Source organism: Anabrus simplex, chromosome 2 (genome assembly GCF_040414725.1).
Source record: "Anabrus simplex isolate iqAnaSimp1 chromosome 2, ASM4041472v1, whole genome shotgun sequence".
Taxonomy (NCBI): Eukaryota; Metazoa; Arthropoda; class Insecta; order Orthoptera; family Tettigoniidae; genus Anabrus; species Anabrus simplex.
The window spans coordinates 922,683,019-922,710,971 of record NC_090266.1 but is presented as its reverse complement, the minus strand read 5'-3'; the positions used below and the strand labels follow the sequence as shown (position 1 = coordinate 922,710,971).

Here is a 27,953-nt window from a genome sequence, read left to right as displayed (position 1 = left end):
TTTCCAAAGGAAACGATTTCGGGCTTTCATCATAGAATACCATTTAGTATTATCATTCCAAACTTCACGTTATGAACAGTCGCCTTCACAAACTGAATTTGTACTGTTAAATCCCAGTATTTTCTGGGGTCGCTGGAGTCACCCAGGCCGTTTTCGTTTTGGGAGGGTGTTAGGTGTTCAAGGCCGGATTCATTTCCTGACGCCATGCAATTTTTGAAAAGAAAATCTCAAACCAGCATCGACGGGGTTTCGAACCTGAGCCCTCCATTTAGGAATCCAGCAACTAAGGGAACAGTTAATAACACTCCCTTATTTATTATCGACAAATCTATTTCTTACAACGAATAGCACCAAATCATCTCAGTTTTTACGATTCAGTAATACACCAAGTAACTTAAGGAAGTGATAAAGCTATGTACTCCAAACTGCGCACAGAAATTCAATGGGTTGAAGTGTACGTCACAATTTAAATATTAAATTCCGTATTACAACAAATGTGTTCGACCTTTGTTTACTTCATCTTTATTGTAACAGGTGAAATATCAAGCCATTTTATTATATGATGTACTCTGTAGACTGTGAATAGCGACAAAGTGCAACCCATGTCCACCAAAAGACTGAGAGCGCAATTTCTACAACGAGACTCATGTCAATGAAAGGCCTCTTCAATCTTGTGCACCATTTCAGTCAACCTCCTTGCTATCGTAAGCTTCTCTTCCCGTGTTCCTTTCTCTTCAAAGCTGTAATTATTGTCACTCGCGGCTTCCTGCTCAGGAGGAGCTCTTTTATCTCCTGGCACATAAAGAGTTTTCAGTCTGCTGTTCTACAGGATAAGCTATATTAAAATATACTTCAGTATGGTGGGCCTTACTTATCAACCTCTTACAGAGGAACTGTCCGGAATGATGGAGCCGGAGTTCTTCACATCTGATATAGGATGTGCAAATATGCCTATATAGAAAATCTATATTTCATATTGCAAAGTGTTCAGCTAATACGGAAAATAGATAACTTTCCATAACAGCTAAACGCTTTGTGATATATATTTTTTGATAAATGATCTATCCAACACATTGCATGGTCATTAGGATCAGAATCCCAATAAAACTTTCGGACTCTCTGCTGGTAAATTTTCTACATGAAATGTAATTTGTGATTACCGTTTAATTAATGTACATACAAAAACTGCAGGTACCGATGTAGTGAACTTCTAATATCTGGGATTTGGACAAATTCATTGCATGGATTGACTACTGGATGTAGAGAAGTGGTGGAGAAGTCGAAATGATTTGACAGTCCTTATAATAAACATCTCGCACCAGGATCATGCACTGTACCCTTTAAAGACGGGACATAGATGAATATCAAGTAAGGAGTATCATGTGGATTATTTAAATACCTGTTGTGTAACGAAAGTCTCTTTGAAAACTCCTGCCGTTTAACACAATATAGGGATTAAGGGAGTATACATACACAGAAGTTTTAATTCGCCTCGCAAAGTTAGGGGCACTTGTGCCTAATTCCTACGCTACTATACTACACTAGCGTATACATAAAATATATAATATACTACACGATATAAAAATAAGAGGACGTATTGCTTCCTAAATACAATGTCCATCTCTTTGGCTGAATGGCCAGCGTTGAGGCCTTCGGTTTAGAGGGTACCGGCTTCAATTCCCGGCCGGGTCGGGGATTTTAGTTGCGTCTGATGAATCCTTCTTGCTCGGGGAGTGGGTATTCGTGTTTGTCTCAACATTTTCCTCTTCATATACAGACAACACATTACACTACCAACCACCACGGAAACACGCAATAATGATTACATCCTTCCATATAGGGTTGCGTCAGGAAGGGCATCCGGCCGTAAAACAGGGCGGAATCAACATGTGGTGCGCAGTTCGCACTTACGACCCCACAGATTTGGTAAAAGCGATAGAAAAGGAGGAAGAATAAAGACTGTTTCATAAATATAATAATAATATAATACCTATATAGGAATTAACTGACATAATAACAGTATTGTCAATAAAAGTAATGAAAATAATAATATTAATAAACTGAACTTTAAATTGTCATTTAATGTTAAACACCAGGAATAAGAATTATTTAATTGGAGAATGACAGCTGGGTACTTCTGCGACGATTTGCTTTTAATAATAATAATAATAATAATAATAATAATAATAATAATAATAATAATAATAATAATAAAAGAAGTGGAGAATGAAGAAGTAGAAGAAGAAAAAATATGGGAATGAAAAAAGAAGAGGGCCTTTTGTCGTTCTACGAGTTTATACCACGGAGATATTTTAAGCACGCTCGTTTAGAACGTCCGTGGTTTGAAGAATATTATATCGAGGACTAAATTCATGTCCACGGAGAAGACACGTAAACATACAGGGTATGTTTTGGGTGAAGTCAAAATAGAGTGGTTGGACAGTATTGAAGCTGTGTATTAATACCAGTATTGTAGGGTAACTAACAAAATCGATATAATAAGTTTTCTAACTAATTCATTTAATTTCTAAACTGACTTTTAATCACTGACATTGCTGTAAAGGTGCAATATGATTGCTGGAATTATTAAAACTCATTCAAATATAGGAGGAAGTATACATGAATACGGCTTGGAAATTTCTGCGGTGAGGAGGTAACAATAGAAAGATGATGAAAAGATTTAAGAAAGGAATTCAAGCTACAAATGAAATGTTCAAAGTATGCGATCATGAGATGCGAATGAACAAAGTACATTATTCAGAGGACTGATGAACTTGCATAAGAGATACTTAAAGGAATGCGCCCAATTGCCCAGTAATTGTCGGTAACAAAAGCATTATGTAAATTAAGAAGGTACGTTTTAGTTCCATACAGAAAAGAATATCCTTTCATTATATTAAATTTGTTGGCGATTTTCACCTTTAACAACTGAGAGTTTTTGTCCTGTAAATCACTTTGTCGAGAACTATATACCAGCAATATTATTTTTAAATATCCACCAAAATCTTTTCAAGACTTTAAATCTCTATTCTTGTCACACTTCAGAATTGGGTGGTGGAAAGATTTTCCTCAGTTGAACCAGCTGCATTATTCTTATCAAACTCAGTATTGAAGCTTAATAAATTAACACAACTCTGACTCAACATGCGTCAATTTGTAATTCTGTAATTTTATTCGCATCTTTGTGTGTGTTTTTTCAATACACTTTCAATTCTTATATATTTTAAGAATTACGAAGAAAGACCTGCGTCATTACAGCAGTTTTCACGAAGTATGTAACAGTAAATGAAACTGATGAACTGAGATTTATATTTATGCCATTAGACTTTCGTGTGTTGCTGATTCCTAAGTCTTGGATGCCAATTAAAACGCACCTTCTAGTTGTCAAGTCAAATCACTGCTTAGAAAAGATCGCACTAACATGCATTGTAGTCGAATGTGTAGTATTTGATAATTTATTTCACACTCAAGTTGCACTCATCTAGTAGGCTTGATAGGCAACCTGAATAAATGCTAGTCGAAGTAATATTGAAGGGAACTATGGTTCTCATAAGAGTATTATACAAACGTTTAATGACCTTCAATCTGATTTACAAGACTACACACAGCACATGATCATGCGTGCTTCTAGTACTGACCTAACCTCAAATGGGTTGTTACTGACGACAAAGTTTCATTCTTACAGCGTGGACCTCATCTCATTCATTCATACATAGTACTAGATCCAAGGCGAAGCTACATCCGAATAGCCCATGGAGGCCCGGGGAGGAGCGGGAGGTAAATATACCTTTATTCGTTACCTCGGCACAAAGTGAGAAAGTGCGTTTGCCTTTGTCCCAGCAATTAGCCAGGTATCCTAGACCCAATAGTTATTAATAATGACGAGACAGTTCTTGTTTATGATCAGACATGCAGGGTGTTTCTCCCTACAATCCAATCTATCAGTCATACATATTTCGACCACCGATGAAACCTACACAAAAATTCATAATATATCGACCATTCAATAATTTAAAAAGGAAGGCCTCGTCGAAGATGCAGAAAACGTTCAATGTCATAACATAAATATGTACGATGACCTAGGTGGAAAATTTACTTTATTTAAAATCCAAATGACGGGAAAATATCACAGCACAGAGTGAGGATTAATGTGGAACATTCATTTTGGCTGTCGGACGAAGCGCAATTAATGAGACAAAGGGACTCCATGTATGGACATTGCAGAATACAACCTTATGTCCAGTATGTTCTAGGGTACGGGAATTTAACGAAACACAATTACACAAATGATGATGACAAATTACAACACACTTACAGACTAATTACACATAACAATAAACAAGCAACGTTGTGGTGATCCATTCAGAACTTTCGACGTAGGTCAGTGTACCACTTGAGGTGCATAATGACCACTTTGCTTTTTTTTTTTTTTGCTAGTTGCTTTACGTCAGTAGTATAATTGGATGGTTCTGGCGCCACCACCCCCACCGGCTCCCAGAGGCCACCTCCACCACCACCACAGCCAGAGGCCTCCCAGATGCCTCCCCCACCACCACCACCACAGCCAGAGGCCTCCCAGAGGTCTCCTCCACCACCCGCGGGAAATTTGAATTTGTAAATAAAGCCACGTGCTTTTTGACAGCTGTCATCGACAACAACGCATCGCTAACCTCAGTACTGCCATCTTGACGGGCCTAAACCTCAGTAGTGCCAACTTGACCTAACTAGCGCGAGATAAAAAAAGCCACGTGTTTTTTGACAGCCACGTGCTTTTTGACAGACAACAACGCATCGCTAACCTCAGTACTGCCATCTTGACGTTCCTAAACCTCAGTAGTACCAACTTAACCTAACTAGCGCGAGATAAACAAAGTCACGTGTTTTTAGACAGCCACGTGCTTCTTTTTTTGACAGCTGTCATCCGCCATCTTTAAACTACAGAGCACCGTGCTGCCCTCTTTATCGCAGTAGCTGCAAATTCGTCACCTGTCATCGGCAGTGCTGCCATCTTGGCGGGCCTAAACCTTAGTGCTACCAACTTAACCTCACTAGCTCGAGATAAACAAATCCACGTGCAGCTGTCATCCGCCATCTTTAATCCATAGAGCACAGTGCTGCCCTCTTTAGCTACTTACCTTTGAAATGTGGTACGTCACAGCTGTCATCCGCCATCTTGCATCCGAAACCTCAGTGCTGTACTCTTTAGCTAGATACCTTTGAAATGTAGTGGTGGCGATTTGAAACATTCTTTATGCTCTTGTTTGGAAACAAAGCCACGTGCTTTTTGACAGCTATAATCCGCCATCCTTAATCTAGAGAGCACCGTGCTGCCCTCTATGTGGTGGTGGTAAATTCTACACGCTCTTGTTTGGAAACAAACCCATATGTTTTTCTGACAGTTGTCAACCGCCATCTTTAATCCAGAGAGCACCGTGCTGCCCTCTTTATTCCGGTAGCAAATTCCACGTGCTTTACAAACTCACATGCTTTTTGACAGCTGTCATCCGCCATCTTTAATCAAGAGAGCACCGTGCTGCCATCTTTAGCTAGATACCTTTGAAATGTGGTGGCGGCAAATTCCACGTGCTCTTGTTTGGAAACAAAGCCACGTGCTTTTTTGACAGCTATCATCCATCATCTTTAATCAATAGAGCACTGTGCTGCTATCATGCGGGTAATTTCGTCAGATGTCATCCACCATCTTTAATCTACAGAGCGCCGTGCTGCTCTCTGTAGTAGCGGGCAATTTGAAAAGTTCTGTTACTTGTCATCCGTCATCTTTAATCAACAAAGCATCGTGCTGCTATCTTTAGCTACATACATTTAACATGTGGTGGCGGATAATTTGAAAAAAAACTTCCGTTAGCTATCATCCACCATCTTTATTCAACAGAGCATCGTGCTGCTATATCTAGCTACATACATTTAACATGTGGTGACGGCAATTTGAAATTCTATCTAGATGCCATCTTTAATCAACAGAGCACCGTGCTGCTATCCCTTTGAATTGTGGTGACGGATAATTTGAAATTCCTTTAGCTATCATCATTAAACATTAGTGCATTCGCTAACCTAACCTCTCATCTACTATCTTGAAGGAGACTATACGACACCTCCTCTACCTCCTGCTCTTCCTCCTCCACCTCCTCCTCCCCTACCACCTCCGCCTCTTCCTCCTCTGTCAAGGCATAACTTTATCGAACACGCATCGCGAAGGCAAGAGTGTGCAGCGATATGCATGTTTAGACTTGCGGATTACGAAAGAAACATAACAAGACTTGAATTTAACACTGCACTCGATGTCGTTAACTTCAACATGTGATTAAAACATTGTCTGGTGTGTTCAGAACACTACATAAGTAGAATCGAACGCTGTACTTAATACAACATGTTAGGGGATACCTTTGTTCTAAGAAGATCAGATTGAAACATAACAAGACTAGAATTGAACACTGCACTCGATGTCGTTAACCTTAACATGTGATCAGAAAATTGATTGATGTGTTCAGATCACTAAACAAGTAGAACTGAACACTGTACAACATGTTAGGGGATACCTTTGTTCTAAGAAAATTAGATTGAAACATAACAAGACTAGAATCGAACACTACACTTGATGTCGTTAATCTTAACATGTGATCAGAACATTGATCGATGTGTTCAGATCACTAAACAAGTAGAACCGAACACTGTACAACATGTCAGGGGATACCTTTGTTCAAAGAAAATTAGATTGAAACATAACAAGACTAGAACCGAACACTGTACTCGATACAACATGCTAGGGGATACCTTTGTTCTAAGAAGATCAGATTGAAACATAACAAGACTAGAATTGAACACTGCACTCGTTGTCGTTAACCTTAACATGTGATCAGAACATTGACTGATGTGTTCAGATCACTAAACAAGCAGAATCGAACACTGTACAAAGTGTTAGGGGATACCTTTGTTCTAAGAAAATTAGATTGAAACATAACAAGACTAGAATCGAACACTGCACTCGATGTCGTTAACCTTAACATGTGATCCGATACAACATGTTAGGGGATACCTTTGTTCTAAGAAAATTAGATTGAAACATAGCAAGACTACAATCGAACACTGTACTCGATACAGCATGTGATTAGAACATTGTTTGATGTGTTCAGAGCAAAAGTACAACTTCAATGATTTACCTAGTGTAAAAATCAAGAACACACACTGTGCACATATCGCATAGCTAACTCGGCAACACTTCAAATGATTTGCTTAGTACGAAAATAACAAAATCTATACCGCGTAGCTAACTCGTTCATCGCACTGCTGATATGCTTAGTAATTGCAAATACACTGATATATATCATACGAAAATCAAGAAAGCACACTGCGTAGCCAACTCGCTCGGGTCACTCGCTTAGTAATTGCAACACGACTAGAACACTGATACACGTTACTCTTTTTTTTCTCGAAACACACACACACACACACACACACACACACACACACACACACACACGGATAAGAATGTTGCGAGATACTACATACTTACATGTTGCTGTTTTTTAAATAGGGGGGGTGAAAGATCATAAATTATATGTACACATGTTGTCTCCTCCAAGTTGTAAGACGAAATAGACGCAGTACTGCGAGTTTCCGCTATAGCTGGCGAAAGGAAGTAGCATGATATCTCAGCAAAAATATACGCGTGAGCTTGCATACACGCAAGTAAGACACAATGATGGATACCGCGATTCAAATCCTGGCAACATATGCCGTCAGGAATGGCATCCAGCGAGCATCTAGCTGTAAATCCCCGATTCTCATGTTGGAAAGGGCAACTTGTTGTAAAATAGATTCTTAATCCCAGTTCTTTGACGTCAGGAAGGGCAACCGGTCTAAAACAATAGTGTATGATGTAAGAGGCTAGATACTGCCAGTTTTGCGTCAGGAAGGGCAACTAGTCTTAAAACAAATTATTGGGATTTAAAATCTTAGTTTTGCGTCAGGAAGGGCATCCGGCTGTAAAACAATAGTTCGTGATACAGCGATTTAAAATCTAAGAAGTGCATCTAGCTGTAAAACCCCGATTCTCGTGTTAGAAAGGGTAACTAGTTGTAAAACACATTCTTAATCCCAGTTCTTTGACGTCAGGAAGGGCAACCGGTCGAAAACAATAGTGTATGATGTAAGAGGTTAGATACTGCCAGTTTTGCGTCAGGAAGGGCAACTAGTCTTAAAACAAACTCTTGCGATTTAAAATCTTATTTTTGCGTCAGGAAGGGCATCCGTCTGTAAAACAATAGTTCGTGATACAGCGATTTAAAATCTGAGTTCCTGCACTAAGAAGAGCATCTAGCTGTAAATCCACGATTCTCGTGTTAGAAAGGGTAACTAGTTGTAAAATAGATTCTTAATCCTAGTTCCTTGACGTCAGGAAGGGCAACCGGTCGAAAACAATAGTGTATGATGTAAGAGGCTAGATACTGCGAGTTTTGCGTCAGGAATGGCAACTAGTCTTAAAACAAATTCTTGCGATTTAAAATCTTAGTTTTGCGTCAGGAAGGGCATCCGGCTGTAAAACAAAAGTTCGTGATACAGCGATTTAAAATCTTAGTTCCTGAACTAAGAAGAGCATCTAGCTGTAAATCCCCGAATCTCGTGTTAGAAAGGGCAACTGGTTGTAAAACAGATTCTTAATCCGAGTTCTTTGACGTTAGGAAGGGCAACCGGTCGAAAACAATAGTGTATGATGTAAGAGGCTAGATACTGCCAGTTTTGCGTCAGGAAGGGCAACTAGTCTTAAAACAAATTCTTGCGATTTAAAATCTTAGTTTTGCGACAGGAAGGGAATCCGGCTGTAAAACAATAGTTCATGATACAGCGATTTAAAATCTAAGAAGTGCATCTAGCTGTAAAACCCCGATTCTCGTGTTAAAAAGAGCATCTAGTTGTAAAACAGATTCTTAATCCCAGTTCTTTGACGTCAGGAAGGGCAACCGGTCGAAAACAATAGTGTATGATGTAAGAGGTTAGATACTGACAGTTTTGCGTCAGGAAGGGCAACTAGTCTTAAAACAAATTCTTGCGATTTAAAATCTTAGTTTTGCGTCAGGAAGGGCATCCGTCTGTAAAACAATAGTTCGGGATACAGCGATTTAAAATCTTAGTTCCTGCACTAAGAAGAGCATCTAGCTGTAAATCCCCGCTTCTCGTGTTAGAAAGGGTAACTAGTTGTAAAACAGATTCTTAATCCTAGTTCTTTGACGTCAGGAAGGGCAACCGGTCGAAAACTATAGTGTATGATGTAAGAGGCTAGATACTGCCAGTTTTGCGTCAGGAAGGGCAACTAGTCTTAAAACAAATTCTTGCGATTTAAAATCTTAGTTTTGCGTCAGGAAGGGCATCCGGCTGTAAAACAATAGTTCGTGATACAGCGATTTAAAATCTTAGTTCCTGCACTAAGAAGAGCATCTAGCTGTAAATCCCCCATTCTCGTGTTAGAAAGGGTAACTAGTTGTAAAACAGACTCTTAATCCCAGTTCCTTGACGTCAGGAAGGGCAACCGGTCGAAAACAATAGTGTATGATGTAAGAGGCTAGATACTGCCAGTTTTGCGTCAGGAAGGGCAACTAGTCTTAAAACAAATTCTTGCGATTTAAAATCTTAGTTTTGCGTCAGGAAGGGCATCCGGCTGTAAAACAATAGTTCGTGATACAGCGATTTAAAATCTAAGAAGTGCATCTAGCTGTAAAACCACGATTCTCGTGTTAGAAAGGGTAACTAGTTGTAAAACACATTCTTAATCCCAGCGGTCGAAAACAATAGTGTATGATGTAAGAGGTTAGATACTGCCAGTTTTGCGTCAGGAAGGGCAACTAGTCTTAAAACAAACTCTTGCGATTTAAAATCTTAGTTTTGCGTCAGGAAGGGCATCCGGCTGTAAAACAATAGTTCGTGATACAGCGATTTAAAATCTTAGTTCCTGCACTAAGAAGAGCATCTAGCTGTAAATCCCCGCTTCTCGTGTTAGAAAGGGTAACTAGTTGTAAAACAGATTCTTAATCCTAGTTCTTTGACGTCAGGATGGGCAACCGGTCGAAAACAATGGTGTATGATGTAAGAGGCTAGATACTGCGAGTTTTGCGTCAGGAATGGCAACTAGTCTTAAAACAAATTCTTGCGATTTAAAATCTTAGTTTTGCGTCAGGAAGGGCATCCGGCTGTAAAACAATAGTTCATGATACAGCGATTTAAAATCTAAGAAGAGCAGCTAGCTGAAAATCCCCGATTCTCATGTTAAAAAGAGCATCTAGTTGTAAAACAGATTCTTAATCCCAGTTCTTTGGCGTCAGGAAGGGCAACCGGTCGAAAACAATAGTGTATGATGTAAGAGGCTAGATACTGCCAGTTTTGCGTCAGGAAGGGCAACTAGTCTTAAAACAAATTCTTGCGATTTAAAATCTTAGTTTTGCGTCAGGAAGGGCATCCGTCTGTAAAACAATAGTTCGTGATACAGCGATTTAAAATCTTAGTTCCTGCAGTAAGAAGAGCATCTAGCTGTAAATCCCCGCTTCTCGTGTTAGAGAGGGTAACTAGTTGTAAAACACATTCTTAATCCCAGTTCTTTTACGTCAGGAAGGGCAACCGGTCGATAACAATAGTGTATGATGTAAGAGGTTAGATACTGCCAGTTTTGCGTCAGGAAGGGCAACTAGTCTTAAAACAAATTCTTGCGTTTTAAAATCTTAGTTTTGCGTCAGGAACGGCATCCGGCTGTAAAACAATAGTTCATGATACAGCGATTTAAAATGTAAGAAGAGCATCTAGCTGTAAATCCCCGATTCTCGTGTTAGAAAGGGTAACTAGTAGTAAAATAGTTTCTTAATCCTAGTTCTTTGACGTCAGGAAGGGCAACCGGTCGAAAACAATAGTGTATGATGTAAGAGGTTAGATACTTCAATTTTTGCGTCAGGAAGGGCAACTAGTCTTAAAACAAATTCTTGCGATTTAAAATCTTAGTTTTGCGTCAGGAAGGGCATCCGGCTGTAAAACAATAGTTCGTGATACAGTGATTTAAAAATCTTAGTTCCTGCACTAAGAAGAGCACCTAGCTGTAAATCCCCGATTCTCGTATTAGAAAGGGCAACTGGTTGTAAAACAGATTCTTAATCCGAGTTCTTTGACGTTAGGAAGGGCAACCGGTCGAAAACAATAGTGTATGATGTAAGAGGCTAGATACTGCCAGTTTTGCGTCAGGAAGGGCAACTAGTCTTAAAACAAATTCTTGCGATTTAAAATCTTAGTTTTGCGTCAGGAAGGGCATCCGGCTGTAAAACAATAGTTCATGATACAGCGATTTAAAATCTTAGTTCCTGCACTAAGAAGAGCATCTAGCTTTAAATCCTCGATTCTCCTGTTGGAAAGGGTAACTAGTTGTAAAACTGATTCATAATCCCAGTTCTTTGACGTCAGGAAGGGCAAGCGGTCGAAAACAATAGTGTATGATGTAAGAGGCTAGATACTGCCAGTTTTGCGTCAGGAAGGGCAACTAGTCTTAAAACAAATTCTTGCGATTTAAAATCTTAGTTTTGCGTCAGGAAGGGCATCCGGCTGTAAAACAATAGTTCGTGATACAGCGATTTAAAATCTAAGAAGAGCATCTAGCTGTAAATCCCCAATTCTCATGTTAATAAGAGCATCTAGTTGTAAAACAGATACTTAATCCCAGTTCATTGACGTCAGGAAGGGCAACCGGTCGAAAACAATAGTGTATGATGTAAGAGGTTAGATACTGCTAGTTTTGCGTCAGGAAGGGCAACTAGTCTTAAGACAAATTCTTGCGATTTAAAATCTTAGTTTTGCGTCAGGTAGGGCATCCGGCTGTAAAACAATAGTTCATGATACAGCGATTTAAAATCTTAGTTCCTGCACTAAGAAAAGCATCTAGCTGTAAATCCCCGATTCTCGTGTTAGAAAGGGTAACTAGTTGTAAAACAGATTCTTAATCCTAGTTCTTTGACGTCAGGAAGGGCAACCGGTCGAAAACAATAGTGTATGATGTAAGAGGCTAGATACTGCCAGTTTTGCGTCAGGAAGGACAACTAGTCTTAAAACAAATTCTTGCGATTTAAAATCTTAGTTTTGCGTCAGGAAGGGCATCCGGCTGTAAAACAATAGTTCGTGATACAGCGATTTAAAATCTTAGTTTCTGCACTAAGAAGAGCATCTAGCTGTAAAACCCAATTCTCCTGTTAGAAAGGGCAACTAGTTGTAAAACAGATTCTTAATCCCATTTCTTTGACGTTAGGAAGGGCAACCGGTCGAAAACAATAGTGCATGATGTAAGAGTCTAGATACTGCTAGTTTTGTGTCAGGAAGGGCAACCAGTCGTAAAACAGATTCTTGTGATTTAAAATCTCGCGTCAGGAAGGGCAACCGGCCGTACTGTAAAACAACAGTGTATGATGTAAGAGGCTAGATACTGCTTTTTAAAATCTTAGAAGGGTATCTAGTTGTAAAACAGATTCTTGTGATTTAAAATCTCGCGTCAGGAAGGGCAATCGGCTGTAAAACAGATACTTATGATTTAAACTCTTGCGTCAGGAGGGGGCACTCGGCTGTAAAACATATTTTTAATCCCAAGAGAATCGAACCCGAGGCTGCCGGGTGAGAAGCAAGCACACTAAACCAAACTGTAGGCTATAGGTTACATTTTTTCTTCTACAGTCTTTGAAGTTGTATCGGCGCAGTCATTCAGAGCGGAATGCATGTGTTGACTGAAATTGTACACGCATCTTCCGGCTGCACTAACCTTGAACGGGTCACTGCGTGCTGATAAGCCACTTGTAACTCACGGAACGTCTTCTTAGCTGTGTGTAGCATTTAGCTGGTGTAAGTTCCTAACATAAAATATTATGATTGTACGGAGAGGTTAAAACACAGTACCAGCATATAGCCTACCCCTATCGAAAGAGCCTGCACGGCGCCGGCATATAGACTACTCCTGTTGAAGGAGTCTACACAAGGTTTAACACCCCCATCAACAGCCCTTACTTAATGCTGGCTTTTTGCATGCCCTCGAAACTACCTGAGAATGTAATATGCAACAGTAGGATCACCCCCATCCGACAAATGAATCACCCTCAACACTCTTGTACCCGCAATCATTCTCGCTACTTCGGGAGTTAGCAGGTTCGAACTCCTAATGTCGGAAGCCGTAAAAAATAGCAAATGCTAGGCGAGGGACCTGCGCGATCGTCATAACATGATCTAGCCGGATGCCCTTCCTGACAGCATAAGTTGCCAGGATTTGAATCGCGGTATCCATCATTGTGTCTGACTTGCGTGTATTCAAGCTCACGCGTATATTTTTGCTGAGATATCATGTTACTTCCTTCGACAGCTATAGCGGAAACTCGCAGTACTGCGTCTATTTCGTCTTACAACTTGGAGGAGACAACATGTGTACATATAATTTATGATCTTTCACCCCCCTATTTAAAAAAAAAACATGTAAGTATGTAATATCTCGCAACATTCTTATCCGTGTGTGTGTGTGTGTTTCGAGAAAAAAAAGAGTAACGTGTATCAGTGTTCTAGTCGTGATGCAATTACTAAGCGAGTGACCCGAGCGAGTTGGCTACGCAGTGTGCTTTCTTGATTTTCGAATGACATATATCAGTGTATTTGCAATTACTAAGCGTCTTAGCAGTGCGATGAAAGAGTTAGCTACGCGGTATAGATTTTTTATTTTCGTACTAAGCAAATCATTTGAAGTGTTGCCGAGTTAGCTATGCGATATGTGCACAGTGTGTGTTCTTGATTTTTACACTAGGTAAATCATTGAAGTTGTACTTTTGCTCTGAACACATCAAACAACGTTCTAATCACATGCTGTATCGAGTACAGTGTTCGATTCTAGTCTTGCTATGTTTCAATCTAATTTTCTTAGAACAAAGGTATCCCCTAACATGTTGTATCGGATCACATGTTAAGGTTAACGACATCGAGTGCAGTGTTCGATTCTAGTCTTGTTATGTTTCAATCTAATTTTCTTAGAACAAAGGTATCCCCTAACATGTTGTACAGTGTTCATTTCTACTTGTTTAGTGATCTGAACACATCAATCAATGTTCTGATCACATGTTAAGGTTAACGACATCGAGTGCAGTGTTCAATTCTAGTCTTGTTATGTTTCAATCTGATCTTCTTAGAACAAAGGTACCCCCTAACATGTTGTATTAAGTACAGCGTTCGATTCTACTTATGTAGTGTTCTGAACACACCAGACAATGTTTTAATCACATGTTGAAGTTAACGACATCGAGTGCAGTGTTAAATTCAAGTCTTGTTATGTTTCTTTCGTAATCCGCAATTCTAAACATGCATATCGCTGCACACTCTTGCCTTCGCGATGCGTGTTCGATAAAGTTATGCCTTGACAGAGGAGGAGGAGGCGGAGGTGGTAGGGGAGGAGGAGGAGGAGGAAGAGCAGGAGGTAGAGGAAGTGTCGTATAGTCTCCTTCAAGATAGTAGATGAGAGGTTAGGTTAGCGAATGCACTAATGTTTAATGATGTTAGCTAACTGAATTTCAAATTATCCGTCACCACAATTCAAAGGGATAGCAGCACGGTGCTCTGTTGATTAAAGATGGCATCTAGATAGAATTTCAAATTGCCGTCACCACATGTTAAATGTATGTAGCTAGAGATAGCAGCACGATGCTCTGTTGAATAAAGATGGTGGATGATAGCTAACGGAAGTTTTTTTTTCAAACTATCCGCCACCACATGTTAAATGTATGTAGCTAAAGATAGCAGTACGATGCTTTGTTGATTAAAGATGACGGATGACAAGTAACAGAAATTTTCAAATTGCCCGCTACTACAGAGAGCAGCACGGCGCTCTGTAGATTAAAGATGGTGGATGACAGCTGACGAAATTACCCGCATGATAGCAGCACAGTGCTCTATTGATTAAAGATGATGGATGATAGCTGTCAAAAAAGCACGTGGCTTTGTTTCCAAACAAGGGCACGTGGAATTTGCCGCCACCACATTTCAAAGGTATCTAGCTAAAGATGGCAGCACGGTGCTCTCTTGATTAAAGATGGCGGATGACAGCTGTCAAAAAGCATGTGAGTTTGTCAAGCACGTGGAATTTGCTACCGGCTTAAAGAGGGCAGCACGGTGCTCTCTGGATTAAAGATGGCGGTTGACAGCTGTCAGAATAGCATATGGGTTTGTTTCCAAACAAGAGCGTGTAGAATTTACCACCACCACATAGAGGGCAGCACGGTGCTCTCTGGATTAAAGATGGCGGATGATAGCTGACAAAAAAGCGCATACGTTTGTTTCCAAACAAGAGCATAAAGAATTTCTCAAATTACCGCCACTACATTTCAAAGGTATCTAGCTAAGGAGTGCAGCACTGAAGTTTGCGATGCAAGATGGCGGATGACAGCTGTGACGTACCACATTTCAAAGGTAAGTAGCTAAAGAGGGCAGCACGGTGCTCTCTAGATTAAAGATGGCGGATGATAGCTGTCAAAAAAGCACGTGGCTTTGTTTCCAAACAAGAGCATAAAGAATTTTTCAAATCGCCACCGCTACATTTCAAAGGTATCTAGCTAAAGAGTGCCGGACTGAGGTTTCGGATGCAAGATGGCGGATGACAGCTGTGACGTACCACATTTCAAAGGTAAGTAGCTAATGAGGGCAGCACTGTGCTCTATGGATTAAAGATGGCGGATGACAGCTGCACGTGGATTTGTTTATCTCGAGCTAGTGAGGTTAAGTTGGTAGCACTAAGGTTTAGGCCCGCCAAGATGGCAGCACTGCCGATGACAGGTGACGAATTTGCAGCTACTGCGATAAAGAGAGCAGCACGGTGCTCTGTAGTTTAAAGATGGCGGATGACAGCTGTCAAAAAAAGCACGTGGCTGTCTAAAAACACGTGGCTTTGTTTATCTCGCGCTAGTTAGGTTAAGTTGGTACTACTGTGGTTTAGGCCCGTCAAGATGGCAGTACTGAGGTTAGCGATGCGTTGTTGTCGATGACAGCTGTCAAAAAGCACGTGGCTTTGTTTACAAATTCAAATTTCCCGCGGGTGGTGGAGGAGACCTCTGGGAGGCCTCTGGCTGTGGTGGTGGTGGTGGAGGAGGCATCTGGGAGGCCTCTGGCTGTGGTGGTGGTGGAGGTGGCCTCTGGGAGCCGGTGGGGGTGGTGGTGCCAGAACCATCCAATTATACTACTTACGTCGCACCGACACAGATAGGTCTCATGGCGATGATGGGACAGGAAAGGGCTAAGAGTGGGAAGGAAGCGGCCGTGGCCTTAATTAAGGTGGTGTGAAAATGGGAAACCACGGAAAACCATTTTCAGGGCTGCCGACAGTGGGGTTCGAACCTACTATCTCCCGAATACTGGATACTGGCCGCACTTAAGCGACTGCAGCTATCGAGCTCTGTGACCAGTTTGCTGCTAGTTCATTTAGTATTTAACCCGTCAGGAAAGGCAGGCTCTAGGACTGTTATGAAGCACGCTTAACACCTGACGCCTCCTCGGCGACGAAGGAATAAGAAAGGAGCTAAGATTGGTATGGAAGTAACAGCGGCCCTAAATAACGCACAGCCTGGTATGAAAATTGGAAACCGCGAAAATCATCTTCGGGTCTGCCGATGGTTGACTTCGAAACAACCGAGTAGCGAATGCAAGCATACTGCTATGTGGCGCGTACTACACAGCTATGGCCCGCATACAGTCGGATGCCTTTCCTGGCACCAACTTAAGGGTATATTAAGGAATATATTCGATTATAATGTGCTTCTGTGATAGTTGGCAGTGTGATGTGAAAATGGAAAAGTGTGAATTAAGACAAATAGAAAAACCCAGTCCCTGAGCCAAATCAATTTACCAGACGCGGTGAAAATCCCTGTTCTCTCTTGGAAACTAATGCCTGATTTTTTAACCGCTATGCTAAACAATAAAACAGGAAGGTGGACATTTCTTGAGTTATATTTGCTTTCAATATGCAGTACCTGTCATAATAGATGATCTTCGATTTTAAAACAACACCTGACTTCTATAGGTATATAGTGGAGGTTATGGAATTAAGATAAATATGACTATAATGCAGGGTCTCTCAAACGCCCAAAATCTCACGCGTGCAAACAGCGGCACAGAGTTCCTGTGCACAGTGCATCGGTCCCGCTCGGCTCGCCTCGGACCAACGCTTCGTCTCTGGGCTACTCGGCTAAGCTCGGCTCAACTCGGCTCAACTCAGCTTGGATTTGGAGTGCTACGGAGCAAGTGATGAAGAGGGGGAGAGGGGAAGCGAGCGAGACAGGCGTGGGGAAAGAGAGAGATAGCGCTATTGCTCCAAGTCGGGGAGTGGGGGTCAGCACTCTGGTCAACCAAGCGAAGTCGTCTTTGGCACCGTGCACAGTGCATGCACCCTGAGAGGCCCTGCTATAATGTATTCAGAATACAATTATTAACTTAGATTTTTTTTTGCTAGGGGCTTTACGTCGCTCAGACACAGATAGGTCTTATGGCGACGATGGGATAGGAAAGGCCTAGGAGTTGGAAGGAAGCGGCCGTGGCCTTAATTAAGGTACAGCCCCAGCATTTGCCTGGTGTGAAAATGGGAAACCACGGAAAACCATCTTCAGGGCTGCCGATAGTGGGATTCGAACCTACTATCTCCCGGATGCAAGCTCACAGCCGCGCGCCTCAACGCGCACGGCCAACTCGCCCGGTTAACTTAGATTAAGAGAAGGATGAGTGACATTAATTTTGAGGCTTTTATATCTCTCCCCCTTCTCTCTCTCTCTCTCTCTCTCTCTCTCTTGCATTCTTGTGTCTAACCATCAGAAATATGTACATTTCTAAGAAAATTGTTTCACTGTTTTAGGTTTATATTCTTTAGATTGCTGTAGTCTAAAATAATAAATAGGCTTCATGATTTACTTTCTTACTTATTATGTAATGTGTGTGTTCATTTTACTGGATTTGGTATCTGTATTTTAAATGTTTAAGTTTAATGTTTTATTTAATACTTTGATATTATAAAAATGTAGTTAGTGTGTTCATAAACCTGTATCGTATTATATACGGACTCTACATAAAGGGGATTTTCAGCCTCAGTGGCACGTAAATTATCAATAAATTCAATAATTCAATTCAATTCAATTCAATAATTCTCTCTCTCTCTCTCTCTCTCTCTCTCTCTCTCTAATTGATTTATACATTTACACTATCTACACTATTTTTCTCGAGTTAATACTGGAATATGAGTTAATATCTGACGATATTCTTTTGTTGAGCTTTTCTGATTTCTACAACTGACCACGAACACTATTAAGTTAAAATATCACGTGGTAACTGACATCTTCACTAGTTCGCCATCAGGACGATTACGTTTCGACTCACGCATGATGGACTTGCTAAATCAAAAGTCGGGTCCCTGTGGTTCGAATTCCGCGTAATGTTATGTAGCCTATACCGTGGCTATAATCAAGACGTTAATAGTCAAGTAAAACTACGAGTTTCATTGTTCTGTACCCGGTCTCAAATAACATGCATTATGCAATTTAATCCAGTATCAGCGATATGAAAATGGTTCAAAAGGAACCAGTTTAAGATAAGTAACCTTCTACTGTTCTTATACTGAATAAAACCTTACGAAAATCTTTCCAAGTATTGAACTTAAATTTCCTTCAAACGACATATTAACAAGTGCCACTTCTGAATTCTATTTCCTACTCCAACTGTTGATCTCTTTGATCAAGTTTTGCAATGATCCTACAACATGGAAAACTCTGTGTCTGAAGTTCGTCACGTACACAAATCATGTTGTACGGCCTTTCAATTACTCAGATCTTGTTATTTCTGAATCAGAGCAGAGCTCCACAGATTGGTCACGTGTTATGAAGTTAAACGTGCTAGTGCCACGCAGCATGTGCAATTAATCCTGTGATCCCGCTTCGGTCCTTCAGAGCGTCCTGTGGTCCAGCACCCAATCACTCGAGCTTTAAATTGACATTGGAAACCTAATACATTGCCTGGCTCGGCGGAAACAACGAGACCTTTGTAGCTGCTCTGCAAGGTCCGTAACTTACCATCACTCAAATTGGTTCGTCAACAAAATTTCCTTTAATTTTCCCATGCATTACAATGTGATTTATTTTCACAAGGTTACCATGTGAATGCTTACTATGTGTGAATATGGAGCAGTAAATACGAATTAAATAATTAACAGAATATTAATAAGGTAGCGTGCCAATTAACTTAACAACACAAATAACACGTTGCTCCCGCTCTTTACAAGCGATCTTCAACCCAATTGACGTCAGGAATGTTGCCCAGCTTCAGGGTAGGTAAAGAGCTACAGTGTGCACTGGAACTGGCACATCTAAATTATTGTAGATTTGGCAAATATTTTACAGATTTGTATTCGATGCCCAGTCCACCTCGTTTCACAGTAAGACTTCAATTGTCACTGAGGTCAAAAACTGGAACTGATCACGTTCAATACAATCCCGCGCATGCTCGATCCCCTACTGAACGTGCTGGCCAATGAGCACTCCCCTACTGAACCTGCTGGCCAACGAGCACTCACCTACTGAACGTGCTGGCCAACGAGCACTCCCCTACTGAACGTGCTGGCTAAAATATTTAACGAGCACCTGTAAGAGCCCACGGGAGAGATGAACGATGCACGAATGCCATTGTACTGTTGGGAAAGTATATCTCCCTATTGTTGCACGAGGACTGTAAAACAGGTAGTCCTAAAGATTCAAAGCGAATTGACTGCATTGATTATAACTCCCCACACCATGATTCCACTCTAGTCCGTATTATTGACAATACCAACTGTGGACGATTTTGAGCACTTGGTCAACACCGTAAACGATTATCATCAGTGCCGTCCGGCTCCATGGCAAAATTGTTAGCGTGCTGACCTTTGGTCACAGGTGTCCCGGGTTCGATTCCCGTCAGGGTCTGGAATTTTAACCATAATTGGTTAATTCCGTCGGCCCGAGGGCTGGGTGTATATGTCGTCTTCATCATCATTTCATCCTCATCACGACGCGCAGGACACCTACGGTAGTCAAATCAAAAGACCTGCACCTGGTCTAAAAGCCATACACCATTTCATTTCATAAGCGCCAGAGCGTAATCTGTTATCGTCTCTGAAAACAACGCTACGCCACACGACAGGGCTCATTTCACGACAACGGCGAAGGTACGCTGCGCTGCGGTGAAGCGAGAGTAGACCTTTGCCTGTCGGCACTCTTTATCGTAAACCAGCTCTAAGCAAAAGGTTACAGATATTCGTAGTCTACACTACTAGTATGACAACACCACCTCTTCCGCGGCCACTGTGTAGTCCACAACAGACCGTCGTAAGATGCAATGAGTTTTGCATACATTTGCATTTCTCTGCACTACAGAAGTAGATGTGTGGGCATGAACTGTGAGTTAATAATGAAATGAACGGATTAGAGCAAACCTACATGCCTCACTTTATGGAACAACGAACGGTTTGTAAAACGTGAGGAAAACGTATTATATGGAATAGCCATTCTGCAAACTAGAAACGATAGAAGCAGCAGTACCTACATTTCAAGTTATTGCTGTTTCTTTTCTACTAACTTAGTAATAAAGCTGGTTGTTCCTTCTAAGGAAATCTTGTGTCTAATGAGCATTTGACCAAGAATGACAAAATTATTAAGAAATGGGTTCCCCGCAATATGGACAGGTGTAGGGTATATGGAGATTAGGGATATTGTCGAGGTTGTTGGATTTCATAGAAAATTGTCGGTATTGGGTTGACGTGTTTCAGGATTGTTAGTAGGAGATTTTTTAAATTGTTGGCAGTTATCGAGGTTTAGTGGTGTTTGCCAAATATTGGTAGAGTTCGTTCAGAACTTTTAGAGATTATTGTACACTGACAACCGAATATTCAGCGTCGAGTTCATTTCGGGATTGCTGAATATTCCTACAAATTATTTTGTGAATTTTTAGAGATTACAGCACATTTTAATTTTTTACTATCGAGAATTGTTGGAAAGTGTTGTATATGTTTACAGATTATTTCCTTTCTTCAGTGGATATAACTAAATTCTCCGACATTGTAGGAGTGTTTCCCAGTCGTAATTCTGGCTAAGATTATAGGTGATTACTGAAGATTTTAAAATATTATTAGAGCTACCGAGAATTACTTTCTCTCAGTAGAAAAATATTGTTACAGATTGCCGGGAGTTATCGTAAATAATCTTTGTCCTTCTGTGATTGCTTTCTTCTTCGAAGGAGTGGAGGAATCCTTTAAAAAAAGGAGTAATTTGTATGATGATTCAAGTTGCGTTGTAATTAAGAAAAATACAATAACTACTGATATTGATTAAAACATGTTTCTCACCACACAGGCAAATTGTCCATACGAATCATTTTTCCCTGCACGTCCTTGGATGTACGATGCAGTAGAGTATATACAGGATGAAGCGTAATTCGCGCACTCGGGCCTCGCAGCGCGACTCCTCACATGCCAGCAAAAAAAAAATGTCTCTTACAAAATTTCGTCTTGCCAGTATATCCGGCAGAAAAACGACGTTGAAGAGTAGCAATCTGGCAACGCTATAACCACATCTAGGGCAACTACCTCTGTCAGCAGACGTAAGTCGTACTGAACAGTTGGTGCAGTGGATAGAGTTTTGGGATAGGTTGCAGGAGGTCGGGTGGTCGATCCTGGGTTGAGGCGTATGTTTTTTATTTCGTAAATGTAGTCCAAGCCGCCTCTGTGGTGTAGTGGTTAGCGTGATTAGCTGCCACCCCCGGAGGTCCGGGTTCGATTCCCGGCTCTGCCACGAAATTTGAAAAGTGGTACGAGGGCTGGAACGGGGTCCACTCAGCCTCGGGAGGTCAACTGAGTAGAGGTGGGTTCGATTCCCACCTCAGCCATCCTCGAAGTGGTTTTCCGTGGTTTCCCACTTCACCTCCAGGCGAATGCCGGGATGGTACCTCACTTAAGGCCACGGCCGCTTCCTTCCCTCATCCTTGCCTATCCCTTCCAATCTTCCCATCCCCCTACAAGGCCCCTGTTCACCATAGCAGGTGAGGCCGCCTGGGCGAGGTACTGGTCATACTCCCCAGTTGTATCCCACGACCAAGAGTCTGAAGCTCCAGGACACTGCCCTTGGGCGGTAGAGGTGGGATCCCTCGCTGAGTCCGAGGGAAAAACCGAACCTGGAGGGTAAACAGATGATGATGATGATGATGATGAAATGTAGTCCAGGTGGTATGGTATCTGGCATCTTAATCGTCAACAGCGATTGCAGCGGGTCCTCTAGAAACCATTTGCACTTACATAATACGATCCTAGAAATGGGCGAACTATCGTTTTCATTGGTCAGCTTTGAAAGGCGCCCTTTCCACGTCGTGGGCGTGAATTTAATATGGACAATATTAGTGCTAATGTGCTACATCTGCGCAAGGATATTACATGTAGTATGATGGCATCTGTCCGCCTCTGTGATGTAGTGGTTAGCGTGATTAGCTGCCTCCCCCGGAGGCCCGGGTTCGATTCCCGGCTCTGCCACGAAATTTGAAAAGTGGTACGAGGGCTGGAACGGGGTCCACTCAGCCTCGGGAGGTCAACTGAGTAGAGGTGGGTTCGATTCCCACCTCAGCCATCCTGTAAGTGGTTTTCCGTGGTTTCCCACTTCTCCTCCAGGCGAATGCCGGGATGGTACCTAACTTAAGGCCACGGCCGCTTCCTTCCCTCTTCCTTGCCTATCCCTTCCAATCTTCCCATCCCTCCACAAGGCCCCTGTTCAGCATAGCAGGTGAGGCCGCCTGGGCGAGGTACTGGTCATACTCCCCTGTTGTATCCCCCGACCAAGAGTCTGAATCTCCAGGACACTGCCCTTGAGGCGGTAGAGGTGGGATCCCTCGCTAAGTCCGCGGGAAAAACCGAACCTGGAGGGTAAACAGATGATGATGATGATGGTGGCATCTCCGAAAACCTTAAAAAAGGTAGTTCGTGGGACGTGAAACAAATAACATTATTATTATACATTTAGTATGTAAATGACAAGGTAGACGTTGTGTTACTGTACTGTGCTATCATCTTTAGCATATCGAAAGTGATATTGTTTGTGTAGTTATTCTGTCCTATGACTGGTCATTTGTTTCAGTTGTCTATTTCTTATTAGTCTAACCAGGTATTTGTTGTTTCAGCGTTACAAAATGTTGTAAATGTAGGATACATGTAACCTCAGAAACGGTGTCTTACTGTATTACAGTAGGTAATGTCAGATGGAAATTAGCAAATAAAAAATGCGCCTCAACCCAGGATCGAACCATCGATCTCCTGCATGCCAACCAAAAAATCTACCCACTGCACCAAGTGTACAGCAAGGCCAGAACGCGCTGACAGCGGTAGTTACCCTACATATGCTTACAGTGTTGCCAGATTGCCACTCTTCAACGTCCGTTTTCTACCGGATATACTCGCAGGACGAAATTTTGTAAGAGACATTTGTTTTATTGCTGGCATGTGAGGAGTCGCGCTGCGACGCACGAATGCGCGAATTACGCTTCACCCTGTATATACCTCTGTAACAAAGATTGAAAATTGAATTGAACGTATCTGGATGAACCTCGTAGAGGAAAGCATTTTTCGCACATTGAAGAATATATTTATAGGTCTGACTAATTGGCTGAATGGTCAGCGTACTTTTGTTCAGAGGGTCCCGGGTTCGATTCCCGGCCGGGTAGGGGATTTTAATCGCTTCTGATTAATTCTTCTGGGTGTATTTTTCCGTCCCAACACTCTCCTTATCGTATTCAGACAACATACCACACTACCAACCACCACAGAAACACGCAATAGTGATTACATCCCTCCATTTAGGGTTGGTGTCAGGAAGGGCACTCGGCCGTAAAACAGGGCCAAATCCACATGTCGGACGCAGTTCGCACCCGCGACTCCACAGGTGTGGAAAAAAGCGGTAGCAAATGAAGAAAGAAAAGAAAGAAGAATATATTTATAGAATGTCCTTGATTTTGTTTGCCTAGTATTTGGCTTCATTGTGGACGTATAATATCACTTGCAGTTGAACTGGAAAATGCTACAGCATTTTACATTGGATCGGAGTTTAGAATGTGTTTTTCATTACTTGAAGGGAATTTGTGAGCCACGTAGCTATCAGCTTGCCTTCTGGAGATAGTGGGTTCGAACCCACCTGTCCGTAGCCCCGAAGATGGATTTCCGTGGTTTCCCATTTTTACACCTGGTAAATGAATATCATCAGTGTCGCGGCGTAATCTTCTATCGTTTCTGAAAATAACGCCACTCGAATCATAAGGCGCTCATATCACGACCTTAATTAAGGCCATGGTTGCTCCAACTCCTGCCAAATGTTCATAACAACTAGGGCTAACGGTCGAAGTTCCCACCTAAAACTGCCCCCTTGATCAGCCCCTGAAAAGTGCTGAATGTCTTAACTATATCATCAACAATAATTCAGTAGTCGACTAATCGATAGTTGCGACAATAATTGAAAAATTCGCTAATATCATCACCATAAGACATATCTTATGTCGGTGCTGCGTAAAGCAAGTCCTAAGAAAAAGTTATACATCCTGACTAAGGTATTTAGGGACCGACATAGCAAAGCAAACCCACCTTTGTACACGACATGAAGAAACTTGAAACTGTAGGAAGTACGAGCTTCTGCTATACATCACCACAGCAATATGCGAAATGAGGTGGTTAATATTATGCCTGGCTTCTTGGTAGTCATTGTGGTGTAGGCTGAGTGAAACCCAGGCCATGTGCCCTTCAGAAATGGATGTCTCATTTGTCTTTGTTTTAGATTTCCTGACAAATAATCGAACTCACGTCCTTCCAGGCGAACCTCAGATATCTTACGACTTCGTTTAGGAAGCCCTAATCATATTGACAAAAGTTCTTGATAGAGCAAATATGAAAAATATTAGATAATATGTTTTATAAACTCTTCTAACGAGGGTTATTGATGTATTTTTCCCTTTCTATAAAATTCCCATAGACTTAAAAATAGTACTTACGTATAAAAGTAGAACATTTAATTCAATGCTTAAACTTATTGTTTCTAACACCTATCTCTTCATGTCTAGTCATTTAATTGTCATGAATTTACACTAAAATTAGAAAGTTTTCAAAAATACATATCACAGAAAATAGTTTTCTGCATGTGCACTACTATTTTTTACCATATGTTTGCAGTTTATATATTAGTTCTCAATTCGGGGTTTATCGCTGAGTTATTTAAGACAATAGGAGAGGAAGATGGTAGAGCCGCAGTACGCGGAGACCTGCCGGTACTGACGATCGATATCCTGACTGTGAATAAATGACACGTTCTTCCCCACTAATTCAGGAAAGTCATAGAATAGCACATTATATTATAATATTCTCAGGGGTCATTCTCTCATTTAGCTCTTAAACAGATGCAAGTATAAGGGTCGATCAAAATGTTTCCGTTGGACGGCTATAGAGTCCTCAATCGGGATGCCAACCTGGCAAAATCGCCGAGACCATTGAGGCACACATCCCCCTGTGGTAAAACACCGTGTCCTGCTGCGTGAAGGAGTCCGTAACCGGTAACCGCCCACTGCACTTCCTCGTCCGACAGGAAGCATCGACACTTCAAGGCCTTCTTGAGGGAGCCGAAAGCGTGATAATTGTTTGGGGAGAGATCACGATTACAGGCCTCATCCACCGCCCGCTTTTTGCTGTCCGTAATGGATGATTCTGTCCTCCAGGATCGATCGGGGTCTTGTGTCGAAACGCGACCCGCACGAAACTTGTGCAACATTCCACAACGGTGGTTTTCTAGAGACATGCTGCCCCATACGCAGTCTTCATTCTCCGATGGATGTCCACCGGCGTTTGTCCTTCGGCAGCCAAGAACAGAGTAACAGCACGATGGTCCTGTTTGGACGCATTTGGTAATAACGTCTTCATAGTTCACGTGACCGCATTTAACGCACTCACCTCGGCACGACATGACTGCCACACTAATCCCTTTGCCTACATGTCCGTTCTTATATACCCGCATCGGAGTCGCGCAACGTTGCATGTCCGCTGGAGCAAAACCCTCAAACGGAAACTTTCTGATCAAGCTTTATAAATGCAGATGCATTTAATATATAGGTAAATAACTATTTATCAACAAAGTACATGGAACTGAAGAATGTGATATCCCAAGCCCCTTTAAGACTGTTAGGCTCTATGTCTCTTAGGCAAATGCTTTTCAAAACGATGCTTATTATTAGACTATAGAAACTCCATACATATCGACAGTCCGGGTTACATAAGCTTCTTGTCCGATAATTAACTATATTTGGTCAGGGCTATGCATCATTAAAATTAAAATTATAAAATTGTAAAATGCAATCTTTTTGACACTGAACGCATTATAATTGCATTGATTATCAAGACAGTCATCTTTGAAGGAATAAAAAAACAGGCTGCGCAAGTGGCATGTCTGCGAAGTACTTCGTTTCGAAGAAATATATGGTTGAAATAGTGTTACGAAACTTCTGAAACAGGCGCTGAGAATGACTGCGACCTTAGTCGTCACGTCAGCGAGCACCTGACCAGTAGTGGGAGCGGAGTAGGCAGTGGTAGGGAACATATACACTGGCCGAGGCAAAACGGGCGTGTGTGTTAGATTAGATGCTCGTTCCCATCGTCACCATAAGACTTATCTGTGTCGGTGCGACGTAAAGCAACTAGCAAAGAAAAGAGATGCTCGTGTTGGCTCTGTTATGCCTATCGTCAGCTTCGCTACCGTCGCCTTTTCATTCTATCTCCATGGTATCGCCACAAAACCAACTATTGGAAACGCAAGGCATTAAATAACGCACTCGTGAGTGTTGGGTGATAACACATTACTGTTGCCAAAGACAGAAATGAAAGCTACCGGATTTTCCTGGCATTTATACCAAACATACGTAGAGATTCTTAAATGGAGCAAATTTGCACCCGACATTTATGCAAATGCAGACATTAGAGAAGCAGCAAAGAAATCGGTAAACATAATTTACAAAGACATGAAAATGAACAGATTACGAAACACTTTTGCACATATTCCCGTACCAGGACATACGTTGTTATAACTACGATTACACACACTAATCTGGATGAAATCTTCAATTCCTGTGCCTCCAAGGACAGGTATTTCGGGGATGGAAATAACGATTCCCCCCACACTTAATGATCTTCAACACTAGAACCTACACACTCCTCAGTAAATAGTTACAAACACTCTAGTGGCATTAGGTTGGGACAAGAATTCGTGATGTCATTGCACAAGGTCTGCGACATGTTCTACAGGAGGTGCTGTAAATGGCCTCCATGGGTTTTAATACAGGCTGAAAAACGGCGCGTTATTGACTGCCTAACCTACTCGAAAACTGCACGCCTATGGCGATTCGCCTCACAAGCGTTCGTAGTGAGCTGCTTGTACATTCTCTACAGGACTTGAGTAAACCACTGACTTGAGATTCCCCCTAAGAGAAAGAGAGAGAGCTTGCCATGCATGTGTTTTGTGTGCGCATAAATATAATTTTTAAAATGTTATGTGGTCACACATCGAAGAGTTGTGTGCAATGGATCTTCCTTAACTGTGATAGTGTGTCTGAAGTGTTGAGATACATACTGCTTGTTACTCTATTTGTATTGTTGAAGCCCACTAGCTTGTGTTGGGTTGATGTTTGCGCTTGTGTTATTGCAGTGTTGTGGCATCGAATTATCCGCGTTAGTGTGTAAGGGGAGTAAAGGATGTGAAATATTGATGGATTTGTCACAGAATTAGTAAGTTCGATGAAGTTGGGGCCAAGTTAAGGTTACTCAAGTTTTGTATTATTTAACTCATAACAGGCAAATGCTTGGGTTGTGGTGTACTTCGTAGCTTTTT

At 41.6% G+C, this 27,953-nt stretch overlaps 1 protein-coding gene across 1 annotated transcript in view; it reads right to left on the bottom strand.

The window, feature by feature from the left end:
* The window catches only part of LOC136863735 (uncharacterized), a 212,350-nt gene that overhangs the window by 1,985 nt on the left and 182,412 nt on the right, over window positions 1-27,953 (bottom strand). The window lies entirely within an intron of this gene.